This window comes from Pseudopodoces humilis, chromosome 14 (assembly GCF_049639895.1).
Source record: "Pseudopodoces humilis isolate 2021_Gansu_Grassland_sample_001 chromosome 14, ASM4963989v1, whole genome shotgun sequence".
NCBI lineage: Eukaryota > Metazoa > Chordata > Aves > Passeriformes > Paridae > Pseudopodoces > Pseudopodoces humilis.
The window spans coordinates 3,826,647-3,846,939 of NC_142213.1; the positions used below are offsets into that span (position 1 = coordinate 3,826,647).

The 20,293-nt window shown below is 38.6% G+C and overlaps 1 protein-coding gene across 2 annotated transcripts in view; it reads right to left on the reverse strand.

Annotated features, from left to right (window-relative positions):
• The window catches only part of CDH13 (cadherin 13), a 428,229-nt gene that overhangs the window by 158,288 nt on the left and 249,648 nt on the right, over positions 1 to 20,293 (reverse strand). The gene's annotated exons all lie outside the window — the stretch shown is intronic.

Below are 20,293 nucleotides of genomic sequence, written 5' to 3' on the forward strand. Positions count from 1 at the left end.
TTTGAAAATAATTCTAGGATGGATTAACATATTAAAGCCAAGAAATAAGAACATTCAGTTATAATCAGTTATTTGATAATTCCATTCCATAAAGGAGAGGTCCCAATGATTCCTATCCTCCAATGCCACCGCTGAAAGTCTTGTTAACAAAGGTCTCAAGGCAAAGGAGTTCCAGATCATTGGGCATTTTATGTCACTTTAATGTTTAGGGAGGCAGCTGAGGAAATGTATTGGCTTATACCCCTGTTCCAGCATTCATCATAGACACAATTTATAGGCCAAATGAAGGACCAGGTTTCCTTTTTTAATAGATGCCTGCAAAGGTATTTCCATGGTATAAAATATAATTAAATTCAAATATTCATCCTATTAAACATTTCTATTAAACATTTCTACTTTAGTTTGACTCAAGTACAGAGATACATTTGCCGGCTTGCTTTGCCAAGCTGCCTGTCTGCAGGGAAGATTAACAAGGGAGACAGGCTGGGATGCAGATTCATTCCAGCACTTGTGGATTTTAAGATTAGATTGGCCATTTCTTTTTATGCAAAATGTAAACATATCTGCAATTACCTCTAAGAGAAAGCTAAGCACTTGTAAGTTATGACTGATATGGCAGCCACTGTATAAAGACACACAGCAGTGCTCTTCCTTTTACTCGATATTCAAATTAGTCCGTGGTAACTTTGTCACAAATCAGATTTACCAGCAGTGCTGGTACATGACTGCTTTCCTCATTCACCCTCTCTTGAAACAAACCCACAATGAATAAACCATATTTTGTCCCTCTCCTGAGAAGGAGCACATGTTTGATGGCCGCTGTCAGCTCAGCAGTCAGCGCTGCTGGTAAATCTGGCGTGCATGTTAACGAAAGATGGGTGTGTTTGGATGTACCTCTGCTCTTTGGCTCCTCATTGGGACTGATGGATGAAAAATTACAGCAGTATTGACAAAACAACGGTATCATTGTGCAATGGTCATGCAGGGAGATTTCTCAGTATCTGCTCTTAAATTTGCTAAGTGAAAGTTGTGCAATTTCATCAAAGACAGCTCCTAAAAGATTCACATTTTCAACTGCACTGTCACAGCTCTGTGTCACAGGGCTGGGGACATGACCCAGCCTCTTCATGGTGGGAGAGAACAGAAATCATGACAGAACCTGAGACCACACAAAACACAACAAGGACAATTCCTACACTCTTAAGTAGCAAAGGATAAAACTTAACATAATGCTGCTCAGACCAATAAATGGCACAGCAATAAATGCTCTGAGAGCAATCAGAATTAGGCTCTCAAATCCTACAAGCATTGCAAAAACTTGTTTAAAATTGCATTTTGAGATTGATATTGTAACTTCACACAGAAAAACTCACAATGAGGGCTCTACAAGGAAGGAATGTTCCTTGAGTTCCTTTTCAGTCCTTTACCCATTGTTCAGTAGCACTAAAGACTATCAAGACTTCCTCAAATATTGGTAGATATGGAAACCTTTAATAAAGGAAATCTGCATCTTTTAAAGCACCTTGGACCTGGCAGTCTTTCTGTCTGGAGAATCCAGATGAAACATCCTTCTGGAGAGCACTTGCATCTTCCCCTCCTGAAAATGGAAATTCCCTGGCCCAGTGTCACCAGGGGAGTGTGCAGAGAGACAGAGCAAGGCTTTGCCAGGGCAATCTCTTGCCTCCTGTCCACAAGATCAGATATTTCTGCCATCCTCTCTGACTACTCTGGGGGTTTGGGGTTTTTTTGTTCTTCTTTTTTTAGAATTTAATATCTTATCCAAGCACAGCTACCCCTCCTCTATTCCAGACCTAGGCTTCGCAGAATCTGAAGAGAAGCCTTGGAAAGCAGATTTAAGATGACATGCAGAGCTGATTAAATGACAACTGTTAAGTTAGAGAACTTTAAGGATCCCAGCTTGAATTTTATATGAGTGTAAAGGACAGCATTAGCAACATAATTTTTAAAGAAGAAAATACCCAGAAGTAGTGCCAATCTGCCTGCAGATTACCAATTAAATTTTGTCACTCTGGCAGTGATGCCGCAAAGTTATCAAAGAACTTCTGCACTGAAGCTAGATAACCACCAACCCTAAACAAAATGACCTTTATCCTAAGATAGTAAAGCAGCATGCAGTACATGTAAATCCATTCCACTTTATATCTGTCTGCTTTCCAATTCCTACTGAACCATCCCCAAACACCCACAATCCAGCAAATCCATAGTCTGGCTCCTTCTTCAGCTCTCTCCCAGCTTTAGATCTTTGTTTATCTCTGTAGAATTATACAGTATGTGTATCTCTTTAGAGCTCTGTTTATCTCTTTGGTATTAGAAAAAATGGAAATTGTTTGAGGAGTCATGGACCTACAGAAGACACTGGGAGTTCAGAAGCTGTTACACTGCACTGCTTTCAATATTCTGGGTTATAGATCTGGGTGAAAAGGAACTGTTTAAAAGGTATCACATTAAAGGTTATTTGAGCTTTCCTGCTGGAAGAAATGGGAACAGATCATTTTACAGTTAATTTTATGGAATAGTTTGCCTTGTTTTCCACAGAACTCCCAAATAACCAAGTTTACAAGGAGAAGCCGGTTACCCAATATAAATTAATTGTACCATCAACTTTGCTCTTATCAAGTGTTTTTATTGTGAGACCACTTAAGGATGGGTTTCATAGAAAGATGTTGGAGATAGAGAAGACAACTTGAGTCAGTGCCTGACACGTTTCCAGCCATTAACTCATCAGTGGTAAATAACAGAGGAAAAGATGTGTAAAAAGCAAAACCATGTGCTGAACCAAAAGCAAATAAATAACTTGTGCCACCCGTGTTACTGGGGCAAGAGCTGTTAATGGCAAACAATAAACTTAATTAAGGTTTGTCAGTAAAATAAAAGTGGATTTGTTGGCTTTTTGTTTTCAATTCTACTCTCAGTCCCTGGTTTATTCACTCTTTCCCATCCCCTGCCCTCTGCAATACATGAGACACAGGACACAGTTGCAGCCACCTGAACAGCAGAGAAATGGAGCCACACACACATACGTGGGATGGACACTGCCAGCACAGACCAGTGAACCCTCACTGTGGCATTTGCTGGCTTTTCTTTCGAGCTGTGATCATAAAAACCATTCAGGAAGTCTTTGTGAGATTAATTAACCGCAGCCAAAAAACCTGAACAGGCTCTAACCTTTCTAATTTCATGGTGTATAAAACAGAAGTAACACAGACGATTATCTCATAGGGAGAAACTCAAGACCTACAAAAGGTTTAGCAGTTCTGAAATATTTATAGAGACAGGCACAGTGAATGTTGTGTCACTGAGATCAGGAGAAGAGAAGCTTTTCACGCTCATATGGAAACTGAATCTCTACACTGACTTATATATCCTGCTTGTCTTCTTGTCTACCATTTCTCTTAATTTTATCTCACCTTCCTTTACCCTACACAACAGGTGGGTATAATGTCAAAACCTGTATAAAAAATGAATGGAGTGAACTTGGCAATTTGTTCTGCATTTTACATGTTGGGATATTATATAAAGATATTTTTATAGAAAAAGAACCTTCATCTTGACTTTTATCTTTTCACCTCAGAATTGGGTGATTTTCATGCTATAAACATTCATGCTTTTTACCTAGATTTGTTTTTAAAGTAAAAGTATATCTGCTAAAAACAAGCAAATGAGAAGTGTACACAAGTGAAGTGAAAAGAAGATCAAGTCAAAACCAAATCTAATCCTCAAAAGTAAGACTTAGCTTGCTCAGTGGATACAACTGCAGATAATATTTTTGTACTGGTGAAATTAAAAAGGACTTTTCAAAACCATAAGAACAATTATCTTAATGAAATATAAGAATTAAAAGAAATATATGGGTGCAAAGAAATGTGCCCTTTTAAATTTATAAAATATTTAATAACTACACAAAGCTGCCATTCAAAACACAATGGAAGATATTTGGTTCACCTTTTTCCCTGTTTTAAGTTAAAAATGTTCCTCAAATTTGATAAAAACTGTGCAAAGTTTCAGGGTGGCAAAACTGCAGATTTGAGATCCTGGCTGCTGTGCACACAAGTCATGATTGAGCAGAGCTTCCAGTACAGTAAAACGAGTAAATAGATGAGCAAAACAAATATGAATCAGGAGCAAATGAAGAGAATTTCAAGTTCTAATTCCCATTCCTTCATTTCCCTTCACTGTAGCCCAACAGGATCATTACAAGAATTAGGTATCCATGAGTAACCAACCAAATGTTTACTCTTCCCAAATCAACACATGCCAGACATGAAACCCAGTTTCATGACAAACATTGATTTGGCTTTAGAAGCTGCCTATAAGCTGATGCCCCCCAGCTAAGAGACCCTCATTTATCCTGGGTGAAATTCAGTTTAGTGGGGAGTGAGCATTTCACAGCTCCCACGGGTTCACTGCAGGATTCCTCACCCTTCGGAGTCACCGATTTCTTCCCACTGACTCTAGAGGGAAGTAGAGCACCGAGCTGTGATCCACATCTCGTGCATCACAGAAATCCTCCCGCTCTACAGCTCTGGCTATTTTACTGCCTTATTGGGAAGGTGTTTGCAGGGGTTTGTTGATGCACGACTCAGCATCTACCACGTTTTAAATTCTTGCCTTTTTTTGGTTTTTATTTTTTTTTTATTTTGTGGATATTGATTATGTTTGGAAATTGGACGCTGCTCTTTAAACATTTTTAAGGCTGAACTTTAGTCTTGAGTTTGATGGCAAAGCTCCCAATGTATTCCCCAGAAGCTGTATTTCACCTTGGAGTGAACAACATTTTTAAAAAATAAAATCACCCCCAAACTTCTCTAAGTAGATTTTATATCTCAGTATTGTCTCTATTATAATGATAATGTGTGCCAATATGACCATTTGGGTTTTGAGGGCAATTTGGAAAAAACATTAGTAACTTATAAAATATCACATTTAAAGTATTACATCTTCCTCCAGTAATTAGAGGGAATTATTAATTCCCTGTATATTTTTTCAAAATTCCACATGCTCTATTATAATAAATGTTATAAAGATAACATTGGGTCCAACATTATTCAGATTTTAACAATTAATTTACATAATGTAAATATTAATGTAGCCTTGAGGAATTCTGAACACTGTGCATTTCATTACCTCTAATACTGCAGCAAGTTAATTCCTGCAAGGCACTTGGGAGATCCTTGGAGGGGTTCATATTGTGTATTAAAGTAACAAAATATAACATGAACTTTTTAAAACTCAGGATGTTCTTCTAGAACTACCTAAGAATCTCTTAATGATTCCTTTTCTATAGACTTTTGTTTTCATTGCTAAAGGATTCAAGACCACTCTTCATCAGAGCTGTCCCAAATGTGTTTTGGTTTATAAATCTCAAGGGTTTATGGTTCTCTTCACAGGGTAACATGACTGATAGCAAGAAACAATGACCACATATAAAGCAGTCAATATTTTCTCACTAACAAATATACTCCAAACTCCAGTGAGGCCACATTTCTCTCTCTGCTTTCTATCAGAACTACACACACCTGATGCACTTTTTGTCATCCTTCTCTGTTAACATCCCAAATGATAAATTAATTTTTTTCATCTACAAAAGGTAATTTTCCTGTTTTTTATCATTTTAAAACTTGACCCAGATAATGTAAAGCTATTTTTCTGACTCTGAGAGGGAATACAAGGCATTTTACTTGATTCTAATAAACATTAAAACTCAACCACACGGTGGAACTTTATGAATTAAGATGTGAATATACATCTACACACTCCGGGTACATGATGAGCACATCCAAACATCATCATTCACCTTTTCAAGCCAACAGAAAAGATCTCCATAGCAACTTTCTGTTGCCAAATGTGGCAGCCATTCCCAACCATGCAAAAAAAAATTAATTTGCAATCAAGGACTTGTGTTCTTGACAATTAACTGGAAAAGTCAAAAGTAGGAGTAACAATTGCTGTATCCTGTGTCAATGTTCTCCAAAACTGACCTGAAAAGTTCAAGTGATTTGTTTAAAAGTAAACATATGAAGATATAAGTGCTCAGCAAACTTAAGGAAAAATTAGGAATCAGTACTTCAGAGCAGCTTTCATAGGACTCATCCCCAACAGTGATTTGCAACAAAAGACATTGAATTTGTATTTACATGAGCAAGAAGGCATTTCAAAAAGTGCCATCTATCAACACATAGAAACATACATTTCTTGGAAGCTTATGGGCAATAAAGTTCTTACTGTGTCACAGATCACAAGGTCATAACACACATCAAAGCTGAGACTATCAAAGCCACTTCAGATATCCAAGCTGCTCACCTGAAAATATTTCTTACACATTTAAAGAAAAAAACTATCCTCAAATCATTATCCTTTAAGAAATAAATAAGTTTACAAAATACATCTTCTGGAGTTTGCAGTTTAACACTCGAGAAAACATGCAGCATATGTGATGCAGAAGAGGTCAACAGAGCTGTAAGGCAAAATTATTTCAATTCCTGCCTTATCCATACTAAGCCTGTGCCCTCGCAGCTCCGAGGCACCCTGGGACTGCTCCTCAACACGAGGCATGGCAGAAGCAGGGCAGGGGCAGAGAGGTGAGGAAACATGCTGCTCTGGAAGGTGTGAGGCACCCCAGATTTGCTACAGCCACAGGAAAAGAAAAGATTCTGCTCAGAGATCAGAGAGGAGCCACACGTGGGTGGAATGGCACAGACACAGCGACCACCAGAGGCCCCACCAACTTCTCCTCACAGCCAGCAGCCCCTGCAAACATCTCAGTGTTTGTCTCTCCACACCTCTGGTGAGTCGGCAACACAATGGACTGTTGATTTTTTTAGTTTTTCACTTTTTATTGCCCCAGGAAAAAAAAAAAAAGAACTCAGGAAAAATAACATATTTTTTCCCCAACCCATTTTCAGTGGGAAAAAAAATCTGCAGTTGCAATTTTTGACCAGGACTTTAATTTCTTGAAAGTATCTCCCCCTATTTGCAGTGCAAAGCAAAGATGAAAGGTGTTAATTTTTTAGCTACTAGATAAAAGCAAATGCTGCATAATGGTGGAAATTGTACCAAGGCTGCAGGAGATCTGTAAATGCATCCATGGATAAAACCTAAATGGATCCACAGAGTAAACCCTGCCACTTGGAGGAAGTAATTTAGAAATCAACTGGCTGGTTCTGGTTTTCTCAGAAAGTTGACCTAGATTAGAATTTTGGGAGAGTGAGGAAGCAAGCACCATTCTCAGCTGGTACATTCCCCTCAGCTTCCAGCTGTCCTGAGCCCTGGATCATAAAAAATAAAAGGTAAAACTGGCAATTAATTTGCACACCTTTAAAAAAAAGAGAGGAGCAATGAGGATTCCCCACCCCAAAAAACTTTGTGTCCCTTCTCTCCACCCACTGACAGGAATGAAGAGAAAGCCTCAGCAGCAAAGTGACACATCCCTCTAGGAAAGCTGTCAAGGAGAGGAGGATTTAAGGACATCCCATGGCAATCACAGCAGCCACTGTGATTGTAGAGTCTGCTGCCAAGACTCTACAAGGCAACCATATCCCACTGTCTCTTGATCTCTGAGGTTCCCTCACATCAATCTGGGGAAAAAGCGTGCTTTAGTTCAGGCTTGAGACAACAGAATTAGCCAAATAAATATCTGAGAGAAAAACTACAAAAAGTTTTACTGGAGCACAGGTCCTCAGTGCTTAGCATCAGGCCATTAAAATTCTTGGCAGCAGCTTGCAGTCCTGGCTTGCCAATGGCCCACTTTTCATGCAGCCTATTTTTGTTTAGAAAAAAACCTTCAGAACATCCTGAATATTAAACCTTTCTTCAAGCTATAATGATCAGGGAGATTAGCTCTGATCAGCAGTTTTAGGCCATATGTAAATTCAGTGTCCCTAGGCAGAGTAGCAAACCATGAAATACCCTTCTTTTCTCCCTTTGGCTGGCAGGAATGAGGAGGCTGCTCCACAGATCCTCATTAGTATTGGTCCACACCACCTATTTAGCATTCAACAGGTTGTAATTCCTGCGCCTATGAGGGACTAGCCTGCAGCTAAGGTACACCAGATTGGCAAGAGAAAATCCACAATAACAAAGAAACCTTTACTTCTTTTGGTTTCTCTTCATTAACACTTTTAAAAAAATGTTTTCACTACTTTGGTTGCTGCAGCCCAAGCAAATTTAGAAATATTTAAGCAGCATCACCACTACCCATCCCCACATCTTAAGAAAAGGCTGAAATCTAAAATCCATAATCTAAGGAGGATTTTTTTTCCTCTACTCCAGCACGCAGTGTTTAAACCCCTCAGGGCACACCAAAGTAATAGAAGGATGTACCAGCACTGAGTAAATATCACACCACTTTTTATGGAACAATGTATTTAGTATAGAGCCATGGTGGGCATGAACAAACTCCCTGCTACAGCCTGGGCAGGAGAGCATCTCTCCCTGCATGAGATCTGAGAAAACAATCTCTGCCTTTATCAGGAAATTTGATTTAGTTTCATTTAGGAGAAAGACATCTCCATTCAGCAGCAAAACACTCTGAACAAAGGTTCTTTGAGAAATGGTTCCCAAATTGTGGCGCCCGGCAGGAGGCGGCGCAATCAGCAGTTGGGGATGTGTCTGTGCTGGGGCTGCTCCGAGCACTGCACAGACTCCTCTGCTCACTCTGCTTTCAGGAGAATGTCAATAATGCTGAAACTGCTGCTTTAACCTATAGAGTGATCCAGGAAAACATTTGGAATGTTGATGTCCTTCCCTACACTTTCCAGTTGGAGTAGCTACCTGTAAAGGAACTACTTTCCAGTTGGAGTAGCTACCTATAAAGGAATTGACAGACAAATTGTAATCTGAAAAGCAGGAAGAGGGGAAAAACAGAAGGCTTGACTGCCTGCTTGCTTCCAAATGGATTCTTCAGCTTGAAGAAAAAAAAATAAATTAAAAAAAACCCAAAAGAGAATAGAAAAATGAGTTAAAACTTTATTCAATAGCAATGAAGCCTGAAGCTGATAATTTCAGCTTTCTGGGATACAGCTGTAGCAATGAGAAAATAAGAGCCCAAAGGATGGATAAACTATATTATCTTAACTAGCAAAGGCAAGCCTTCAAAAAATGAAATTGGAAAAGAAAAGCTATACTATTAACTGCTTTGTTCCCTGGCTAAGGAAATACGATCAAATTTTCAATTCTTTAGTTCTCTCCTCGTAAGCCTGCAGCACACACCAAGCCTGCTGAAAGTGTAACCTGCCCAAATGAAACTGCCAAATAAGCAAGATTACAACAAGCCCAAGAGGCACGTCTATCTTTTGGTCTTGTAATTATTTTGAGTACAGTAGGTTTTTTTCCAACAGAAGCTATGATAGGGTTCAGCTTAAAATCAAGAAGGCAAAACCGTTTAAATTAAAAAAACCAAGAAGTTTGCAAAACAATGCTTGCCAGTGTGCCCCGCAATAATGTCTGCAATTTCATGATCCATTACCCTGTCTGTTAAAACATGCTGATGTTTTCCCTGTGCTTCTGTTTTCCAGGGCCCTTCTCTGCCACAGCTGGGAACCCAGCTCCTATGTCAAGTCTGGCCCATCAGATTTGGGGACCACTCATCCCATCTGCACAAAACGTTGACATAACAAGATCAGTACTCCATGGTACATTGATTAAATTTATTGCTAACTTTGCCTGCTAAGCCTGCATCTGTTTTGATAACCTTGTACAGCAGTGATGGTAGGCTACGCAAAATCCATTTGCTCACACCAGAGAAATTTCAGCATTTCAGGTCCCTCCATTAACAGAATTACATTATTTTAGTGTTATTTCTATTTTTTCTGTTTATATGAATATTCATTCAGTGTCTGGCCACTATTTGCCAGAAATTCTCAGAGTGGTTTTAGGGTATGAGCTTTCTCTCCAGCACGATTTATCTGACTAGTTCTTCAACTTGTTCATATTTTTGCAGAATTTGTCAGGCCAAAACCTTAAACCACTTAGCTGCTGCTGGCACTGAATTACTGAGTCTCATGGAATGCAGATCCCAGATCCCAAGCACACAGATCCCATTTTTCTGCCTTAGGATGATGACCTGCTGTCTACTAGAGGAAGAACCCAAATCCATTTCAGTTGGAATACATCAGTAGGGTGCTCACTCATTCTACATTCACCTGACTTCAGCCTTATTAAAAAGAGGAATAGGGATTTTTATAGGGCAGCTAGTGACAGGACAGGGGCACCGTTTTAAACTGAAGAAGGGCAGGTTTAGATGGAATATTGGGAAGGAATTCTTGGCTGTGAGGGTGGGCAGGCCCTGGCACAGGTGCCCAGAGGAGCCGTGGCTGCCCCTGGATCCCTGGAAGTGCCCAAGGCCAGGCTGGACAGGGCTTGGAGCAATCTGGGATGGTGGAAGGTGTCCCTGCCATGACAGGAATGGAATGGGATGAGCTTTAAGGTCCCTTCAACCCAAATCATTCCATGATTCTGTGATTCCAGGGCTCATTCAACCCTAGCCCTACTCTTCAAAAGTTAAAATTCCTCTGACAGTGGCACTTCCAGAGCCTGTGGGAGGAAGAACCTATTCTTGCATACAGGACGAAACTCGATAGTGTTTAACAGTTTGATTTGCTATTATGTGTGACTGCATAAGTTTTATTTTAATATCACGCAACTGCTGTGATTGCATTTTTATAATTGGTGGTCTGCCCCAGAGGAGAACTTTTTGAAGAGTAAAAAATGCTACCTAGGTGCTGACTCAGAGAACTTACAGAGTGCTTTAGGTAGCAGTACTTAAGCATGAGGCTTTCCAGCAAAGGTGCTGCAGGTGCTGAAGAATTCAAACTGCCAGATCAATGACGTTAATTAATGGTCCAGGCAACAAAATATAAAAGAAAATTAAGGTAGTGAATTAAATTCCGAAAGAAAAATCCCATACAGAGTTGAGTTGAGATGCTGACAACCTTATGAAATTTTGTATATCCTAAGAAATCCAGGCCTACATTATGGCCACATTCTGAATCAAAGAGCTGGTGATGTAGCAGGGCTGGATTTTGCTGTGCTAGACAGGGATGGTTGCCAATTTCATCTCCAAAGACTCAGATTTGTAGTACATGGGCTTTTAGCAGTAGTGAGCCTGTAGGAATTTCACTGACATTCCCACTGATTTCACAATATGCCAATCCCAGCTGACACAAGGAATTGTCATTTAAGAGCAAACCACAAAGAGATCTTTCACAGACTCTCTGTAACTTCAGTGTTTCAGATGCCCTCCAAATTCTCAGATACGCCACAGGAGCACAGGGTTGATGGCAAGAAATGACAGATAAAAAAACTTTTAAATAACACCTCTTTAAAAATTTAAAGCTCCTTTGAAGAAAGATACTGTATTTATAACTTCTAATGGTAAACGAGAATGACTGTTCAAGAGATTCCTTTTTAATCAAACATCATGAAATTCAGATTGTAAAAACATACTGAGACTGGCAATATTTTCAAAGCCCAAAGGTTGTCACTATAGATGAGAGACTTCTGCTTGGAGCAACAAATAACACATCTTCATTTGAGAAGTAAAAAGGGTTTGACAAAATGAATGTGCACAGTTGGGGCCTTTTGGTTGCTTTTTTTTTTTTTGCTTTTTTTTTTTTTTCTTTGGTTTTGGGTTTTTTTTGTCCCCACTCAACTGGGGAAATACATCTTCCTTACCTCCCTCTGTGAGATCAGCTAAACTCTGCCCTTTTAGAGCCTAAAGCAGCAAGAAATGCAGCTTCCATGTGTGCTTAATAGAATTACACCCTCGAGTAAACTGGAAGAAAATTCATAATATATTAATTGAATGAGTAATCATATGGCCCCATGGACAAGACCGCAGTGTATTGCAAATTATTTCATTAATTAAAGTACTTTTGTCTTGAGGTGTGTCTCTCAATTTCAAAACCATACTAAAAATAAATTTCCCTGCCAAGTTTCTTGACAAAGCTTTTGATGATTAAAATGAAATGACCTTAAAAGTGGACTGTGCTCTTTACCTTCATAATGGGAATAATATTTTGTTTTCCTCTCAGAGATTCCACAGAGGGAATGGAAACATTTTCATCCAGTAACGTACATCTCCTTTCTTGGAGGTGTTATATCTGCTGCCATAATGTTTGCATGGCAAATATTGCTATTTTAAATAATATTCCTGTCTCTTAAAACAATTATTAAATACTTCTAGTACTCTTAAAATCATGTTTTACCCACACATAATTTTTAGTATAGAACATTCTGTATAAGCACACAGTTAAAACCCAGGTTTGCAGCTGGGAGAGAGCTGTCCAAGAGAACATTCACTACTGTCACCAACATAATTCTTGGCACATAGTAATTTCCATTTTCAAACTACAAGAAGTTTTTAAGTACACTAAGTAAGGAATGACCAGTTAAAATTCTTTATCCAAGTTATTTTCTCCTTTTACTTTGGAATCAGAATGTTTTACCTAACTTTGACTTGTACAATTGAAACATGGAACTGAAGTAATGTATTTTCCATCAAAAGAATATTCAATGTATTTTGCTGCTCTGTGCTTAAATCATAGCAACATGAGCTACATTTATGTTCCCAAAAATCACTGTCTTCAATATGTATCTGTTAATATTTCCTTCAAACCCCATTTAAAAGACATTTCTGCTGGAGTTTCTGACATGTACCAGCAGAAGATGGATTGAAAGGGAAAACTGTGAGATCTCACCTTCAACCTGTCTGTCACATTCCCTAAGTGTGAATCTAGTTCAGCACCAGCTGACAGCACCTTTCCCCCTTTCCCTCCACAAGAAAGCCAATAATAAACTTTTCAACGTTTCCAGAAAGTTCTTCAGCTACAAATGTGTCATTTTATAAAAGCTTCTCTTGCTTACCTTGGAGCATGTTAGTGGTGCTCACCAGGAGGGCTTGATTTTTAAAAATAAATGGAATTTCCCACCTATTTTTGGTAGACAGCCATGGAAAACTGCTTTACAGAAATAGTGCAACTGTGTGTGGGAATGAATAGTGGTGAGCAAAGGTGACATTTTCTGTATTTAACAGATATGATCTGAATGAAGAAGACAAAGTGCCTTTTCCTAGAAGTGGTGCTCAATATCAGAAAGCCAAGTGAACTATTTTGAATATTTCTATAAAATCCCACAAACTTCTCATACTGCACAATTAGATTATTGTGGGGTCATTCTCACTGAGGTTTCCTTTCCTATTGCAATTGTCTTCACTCTTCCAAGGGTATTGTGCAACTCCTTTTTGACTTCGTGGGATTACAGACTGCAATTTAAATCCAAAGCACTATATATATATATATTTAATGGTGGGGAAAGAAGAAATGTGAGGGCACAAAATAAAGGGAGAAATGAGAAAAAAAAAAGTAAAAAAAAGGTTAATCTACAGTTTTAAAATAACTTTTTTTTTTTTTTTTTAAAAGCACTGTCAGATAATACCTTTCAAATAAAATTGGGAAAATTAATCAGGTTAGCCTGCAAGGGAATTTAAAATCCTGCCGTTGAGCAGTGGTGAGTTTTGCATCCAGCTGTGTATCTCTTCTACAATAAAAGTGGGATGGATCTGCCTATTGGCAATGCACACTGAGGCAATTCCTGCCTGCACTGACAATTTCTTGGCTTTTTATCTTTGGCGCTTGGAGCAGTGGCCACAGCAGGGCCCTGCTGTCACAGGGGACGATGTCCCTGCCACCAGCCCTGGTGACAGCAGCCTGGCACCACCCAGATGGGTGTGAGGATGAGGATGAGGATGAGGATGAGGAGGATGGGATGGGGCTTCACCTGCAGCATCCCTGCTGCCAGCCTCAAACCATATCATCAATTTATGGCACATGATTGCAGCTTCTGGGGATTTATCACCCTTTTCATGCATTTCTAAAGGATCTGGATGAAATATGGTGCTGTGGATGCTGCCAGGCCCCTGACTCCTGTAGAACCTGCGGGGCTGCTGGCCTGCACAGAGGGGATGGCAAGGCAATATCCACAAAGGGTGATTTAGAAGTGTATAAACACAAACTGAGGGTTTATAACACTAATAAAGCCTGCCCAGAGGGCTGCAGCACGCTCTCTCCCTGCAGGCTGCCGCACAGCCAGGAGTTTTTTTCAGATAAAGCTTTCTTGGGACTGCAGTATCTTTCAATTTATTGATTACATGGGTGAGTTTATCTCATGTGTCCAAAGTGCTTGGAGCTTTAAATTTCATCCCTCTCTCTTCTGAGAGAACAGAAGGAGATGCACAAAGCAGGTGCAAAAGCCCAGGTGCAAAAGCCACTGGAAAGTAAATTGGTGCATAAATTTCCTTTTGCAAACAATTACATCCCAAATTGCACAAATTCATTTGAGCCCTTGTGTTCCAGTACCCAGCAAGGATTCCAGCATTTTTTTTTAAAAATTCATCTGTTCTTTGATTAAGAAACATACTGATTTTTATTTCATGAAGCTGGGCTATAACACAAAAGGAGCCAAAACTCCAAGCATCGCTGCTCTGTGCAGGGAAGTGCGAGGACTCCAGGAATTGTCCAAGGCACAGAGACCATAATGTTTTTACAGCTTTAACATCAGGCATTATGCTGATCTGAATTTTGGTATATCTTGTGTGCAACTATGGAAAAGCCAAAGAAAGCTCGTTTTAGGAGGAGGGGCAGTGAGCACACACATCACTCGTGCAGAAAGGCCAAGGGAATTTTCTGTCTGGGGCTGAAGAAGGTGACTCATTTCCAGTCCTCCCAAGCAGACCAATAATTCTACCTGTGCACCTAAGCTGGTCTGGAGCCCTTCCTTGGTTTAACCTCCTTCTGCTGGAAAGCAGGATTAATTGAACCCTGGAGGGGGCTGCAGCCTGCTGCCCCCAGACATTCCCATCACACACCCAGGCTGAGTGAACTGCTAATTGCTACACATGAGATTATTTTAACTTCCTCCAAGTGCACTGGTTTAACCACACTTGCATACCTGGGAACCTGTTAATTACTTGGTATCCCTTTAATGGGTTATTCCTTTCAATTCCCAACAGGCAGATTACGGTGGATGTATGGTTTTGACTGCCATAATACAACAAAATATTAGTAAATACATATCTTTTTTTTCCATCATGTACATACACAGTAACTAAAATATACCAGAATCCCTAATAAAAGATCAGATATTTGTGTCTATATATGCTCATCTCTCTGCAATATATGCACATCATACATATTAAAAACTATATATATCTATACATACACACAATAACCATATTCATATACAGCTGTATTTTATTCCACACAGATCTGTGAAAAATTTCCTACTGGGATAGACAAAGCAGCTGTGCATAATTAGCCTGGCTTCTGCTTGGTTTCTGTTTGGAAATTTAAATATTGACATTACAGATGTTTCTACCTAGTTCACATCCGTTACATTTACAGGCCAGATTACAAAGGATTTGGAGGCAGTGAGTAGAGTTTTGCTGAAATGCAGATGATTAATCCCAAGAAAGGATGGCTGAAAGTTTGCCATCAGCAAGATCTCAAGTTTGCCCAGAACTGAACACATCTGGAAGGAAAGGAACTTAAAAACTACTCTGCTGAGCTATACCCAAATCTGAGTGTTCCATCTCCAGTAGGAAGGACTGGGAAAAGCTCTGAAATGCTGGTTTTAACAAATAAAGGAGGCTTGTGTATTCTTTAGCTTCCTTTGACTCAGAGGCTTCCTCATCCACAGTTTCATTCCAATTTATTATTTTGTTTTCCACAAGAGCTCATAGCAGTCAATTCCATAATTAAATATGTAACATTTGACATTTCAAATCTCCTCTAAATCTAAGTATTGCTGTGAGTGCTGGAGCTATGAATGAAAAAATATCAGGTTCAAACATTTAATTTTGAGATAGTTTTGAGGTTAATTTTCTGATATATTTCTGCTTTGCAGGTCAGATCTATAGATACTTCTAAGTTTATATTGCAAAAACCCAACTCAATAAAAAAATAAATTAACATTTATGCACAACACTCTAGCTTCTGTGAGAAAAAGACTCAGTTGTCACCCTAACCCTGGTGCAGGCAGAATCAGAAGACTGGAAAACTCCAGATTCTACTTTTACCTAAATAAAAAGATACTATGTCCTTTACTATCCTTTGCTAATGTCTCCTTTTGACTTTTTTAAACATTTTTAATCTTTCAGCAAAAAGACAACTTGTAAACACACCCTTTGCTATCCCTCTGTCCCCTGGGATTTATAGGTCAAAAGGAAGAGAAAGACTTTGAGACTTCACCAAATTCAATGCAATTTGATTCATTTTACAGCTTTGGCAACCTTCTTCAGCCACAGGCCAGCAAGGATTACGAGGCACAGATAAAGAGAGTCTGGAAAACAGCACCAGAATATCTGAAATGTATCAAAGCTGGAAGCAGGCGTGTAAAAGTCAATGGTGATAAATTTATTTTTACCACTTTACTAGGCCAGCCAGCCTTTTGTTTCTCTTTCATGGACTCTTTTGACTCCATCTATCACATACAATCTTATTTCTAGTAATTTATGTATTAAACTTATTGTTAGGTTAAGTATAGAAAGACCCAACAAACCAACCATCCTGGCAGGTTGTTCTAAATAAAAAGGCACCATTTCAGCACCAGCTTTCATTTACCTGAACCACTGCACTATTTTCCAGTGATACTCAGCTTTTCCTCATGCTTTATCCATCTCTACAAATTACTATTTTATGATACTGCAGAACCCTCTAGGCTATTCTTCTTAATTCCTTCTGTCTCCTCTCTAAATGTCTCCAAGTGTCCCTTTATTTCCAGCAATTATTTATAGACATCTGTCAGTCCAGGCTCCTTGGCTGGATTACAATGGATCCAGGCTATTGTGCAGCACAGAAAACAAGTTCCTTTTTTAATGCAATTCTCAAGCAATTTTGCTAAACCACTGTGGTTAAGATTTTACCCCACCGGGTTTGCAGCATATTGTTGTAAGTCACATAATGTCAAATGTGTTTAAAATAATTTCTGTTAAGTGCCTCCAGCAAGAGAAATGAGTTGGCTGCCAAGTTCATTTAACCCTCCTCCACTTCCCAACCTCTAAAAGTGAGATATCCAAACGTTTCTGCCTGCCTGTGGAATCCATGGGATTGGAGTCACCCTCATTAATGTGCTGAGGTGAGGCTGCTGCAAGACTCAGATCCTCAACCCTTGAACTGGCAGCTGGAAAAATCAGAGATCTACAGGAAATAAACTGGGTCATAACTCAGAAAACAAAAACATGAGAAATCAGCAGTACAGCGAACACAAAACCCATTACAGTCAGTCCAAAAATTGCCATCAGTGTCACAGAATCAGGCTCAGCCATTATTTTCCTAGTACATATATGCTGACTGCAACCTCATACAGAAATGAGAGCTGGTATAAATAAAAAAACAACAAATCAAACTGCTTCTCCTGTCTTCAAACAGTTTCTGCTGGTCTTCCAATTTATTTATTTATGATAAATAGTCTCCTAGTTTGCAATTCCTCCAGGAAAAGACCAAATAGAAATCTCAGCACATCTGTGGTCACTTTAAGCACACGTTTGAGTGTACTTTGTTAGGATTTGACTCTGGGCTATTTTCAGAACCATGACAATTTTCCCTGAAAAGAGCTAATTTACTGTAACTAACTATATTATTAAATTTCCCTAGGAATGCTATATCAAGAAATAAATCTGCAGCAATATCACCTAGCAGTCACATATTTTTATCATTAATTATAAGGTCTGGCAAGCCCTAGCTTGAAATTCAGATGAATACTTATTGTAATGCAGTTTATATTCTCAGTAATTATAGGCAGGTACCTGCCACTCCAGAAATGTGATGGCACAAAAATTGCAGGTGCCCAAATAACCAGTGGTGTTTACTGTGAGTTTAAAAATCACACACACAAAAATGTGAATGGCCTTAGTGACATAAAAAAATCTATTTAAACACCATCCAAACCATCCTCACCAGGACTGTGCTCAAAAGGCTCTTTAATTATTCATAGGCAGATTAAATAAATACAAAAATCACACATTGTTTCCATGTTTTCTTCAGTTTTTGTGGATTTACATCTATCTCAAATAGAAGAGAAAAGAAGATTCTTAAAAGGGGCTTGGTACAGGTTTTCACTGTCATTTCTGTGTTGCTCCCTGATTAAGGAATTAACATTCAAATCAAATCAAATCAAAACATTAAAATCAAAAAAGTTACGTTATAAAACAATAAAAAGCTGGAACATATGTGTTACAGCTACACCAGGGAAGTCTAATATGAATATTCACTTGACTTTTAAAATTAAGGTTTACATATTTAAATTTTTGATGCTAACTCTCTCCAAGATTTATTTATCAGTACTTCTCTGATATTCTGGATGAATAGACAAAATCTAAGTTCAATTGTAGAGCAAATAAATGAGTGGGAAGTCTCTAGATAATTCCATTGATTTTGTGACTGATAAAATTGTGACCTAACAGGAAAATACAGAAGAACCCTGTAATGGGTAATTTAAAGTAAGATAAAAACATCGTCTGAACGGTTTAAAAAGGCCCCAAATCCTTGGGATGAGTTTCACACTAGATTTTCATCTTTCTCTACATAATTGTGCCTCTCTCTTGTATTTATTTGTATCCATGGACATTTACACTTTGGCCCATGGAATATCAAGACAAATCCAAGACACCTACTTGAGCATTTTTTTATTTTTAGCAGAATTTCAGTGAGTGGGTTTGATTGAGGCTGAAGGTGGATGTGATAAGAAATAAGGCTATGCATCCAATGCAAAGCCTTTCTTTTTCAGCTTCAAAAATGAAATGCAGCACAATTGCAATCCAAAGGGAAGGACTCAGGAATCTGACATGCAAACACACCAGGATTTCTATCAAGCTGTGTAGTGTAACCTTTGATTTGGAACAGCACGACAGCTGGCGGGTCCCTTCCAGCTCGGAATATTCTCTGATAACCTCTGTGATAAAATAGCAGAGCCTGATGAATAATTTGAAGATATGTGCCATAAGTTGTGAAGAACTATGGAAAACAGATGTAAACACCAGGAAATCTCGGCTGAGTGGGTGCCATCTGCATAGAGAGCACTGACTGATTCCAGCCAACCCTGATTCCACAGGTTCAGTTGTGCACAAAATAATTTTGCAAGCATTGGTGCTCTTGACACCAGGCAAATGAGGTTATGAAGCTTAATGTGATGAATACCTGGAGGGAAGGGAGGGAGGGAAAGGGAAGGAAAGTTGAGAAAAATTGTTCAAACTTTGGCCAACGGGAAAGGCAATTGGAATGTTAAATGATACCTGAGTCACTACAAAGCAGCAATAGGAGAAAATGGATGAAACTATTACAGAAGGATTCACTGGAAGCTGGGCTGAGAAACATCTCTACTGGACCAGAAGTGTAAACTTCAATATAAGCAGTGGGAAAAAAGGAAAATCAAGGGGAGTTTATAGATAATAAAAATAGAGAATTGCCAGTTTAAAAATGTACTAGAGACCTGCAACAGAAAAGAGTATTCCACTGGCAGCCATAGTCTCACATATGAAACATTTCTTGTTTGGATGAAAAGATCATCAAAATCTTTATTACATGCTTGTCAGATTTGAGGTAAATAAACATTTACCTCAAAATTTTAATTAGTTGAAGGAGCAGCTTGTAATGCATTTCATACCCACAGGATTTTATGAAGATGGTTTCTATATAGAGAATTTTTATGATTTTACATGAAGAACTCTATGTGAAAATGCAAAATTCACCAGAAAGCTGACATAATATAAGGGAAGAGTTTAACTTGGATGACTGTACCCACATTCTTGGAAGAATATCTTACTCTTGTAGAATTTCCTCATCAGAAAAAATCAACAGGAAGTTTAATCAGAACACTTTCCTTACTAACTTTAATTATCAATGTGTTTTTGTTTTGTTGCAACTGTTGTATCTGTATTTACATCTGTTTATCAGCATTGTTCGGTATTTCAATCTGCCCTAGAATATTAGTTTATTCATAATGTGCTTTCCATTTATTTGTGTTATTAGCTAGACTCATGCTACATAAACAAATAAAAATAACTCTTCCAGTAACTAAATTTGTGGGAAAAAAAGTGAAATTCCCACTCTGCACAGAAATTGTTCGTGGTATGTGGTTTGAATCTTAATCATATCCATGGGGTTGTCTTCATTGATTCCAGAGATGAATAAAAAACATGAACCTAGATCAAAACTCCTATTTCCAACTAATTTCTGAGGTTTTTTTTCCTGTTTCTTCTATTTTTTTACTGCACAGACTTGTT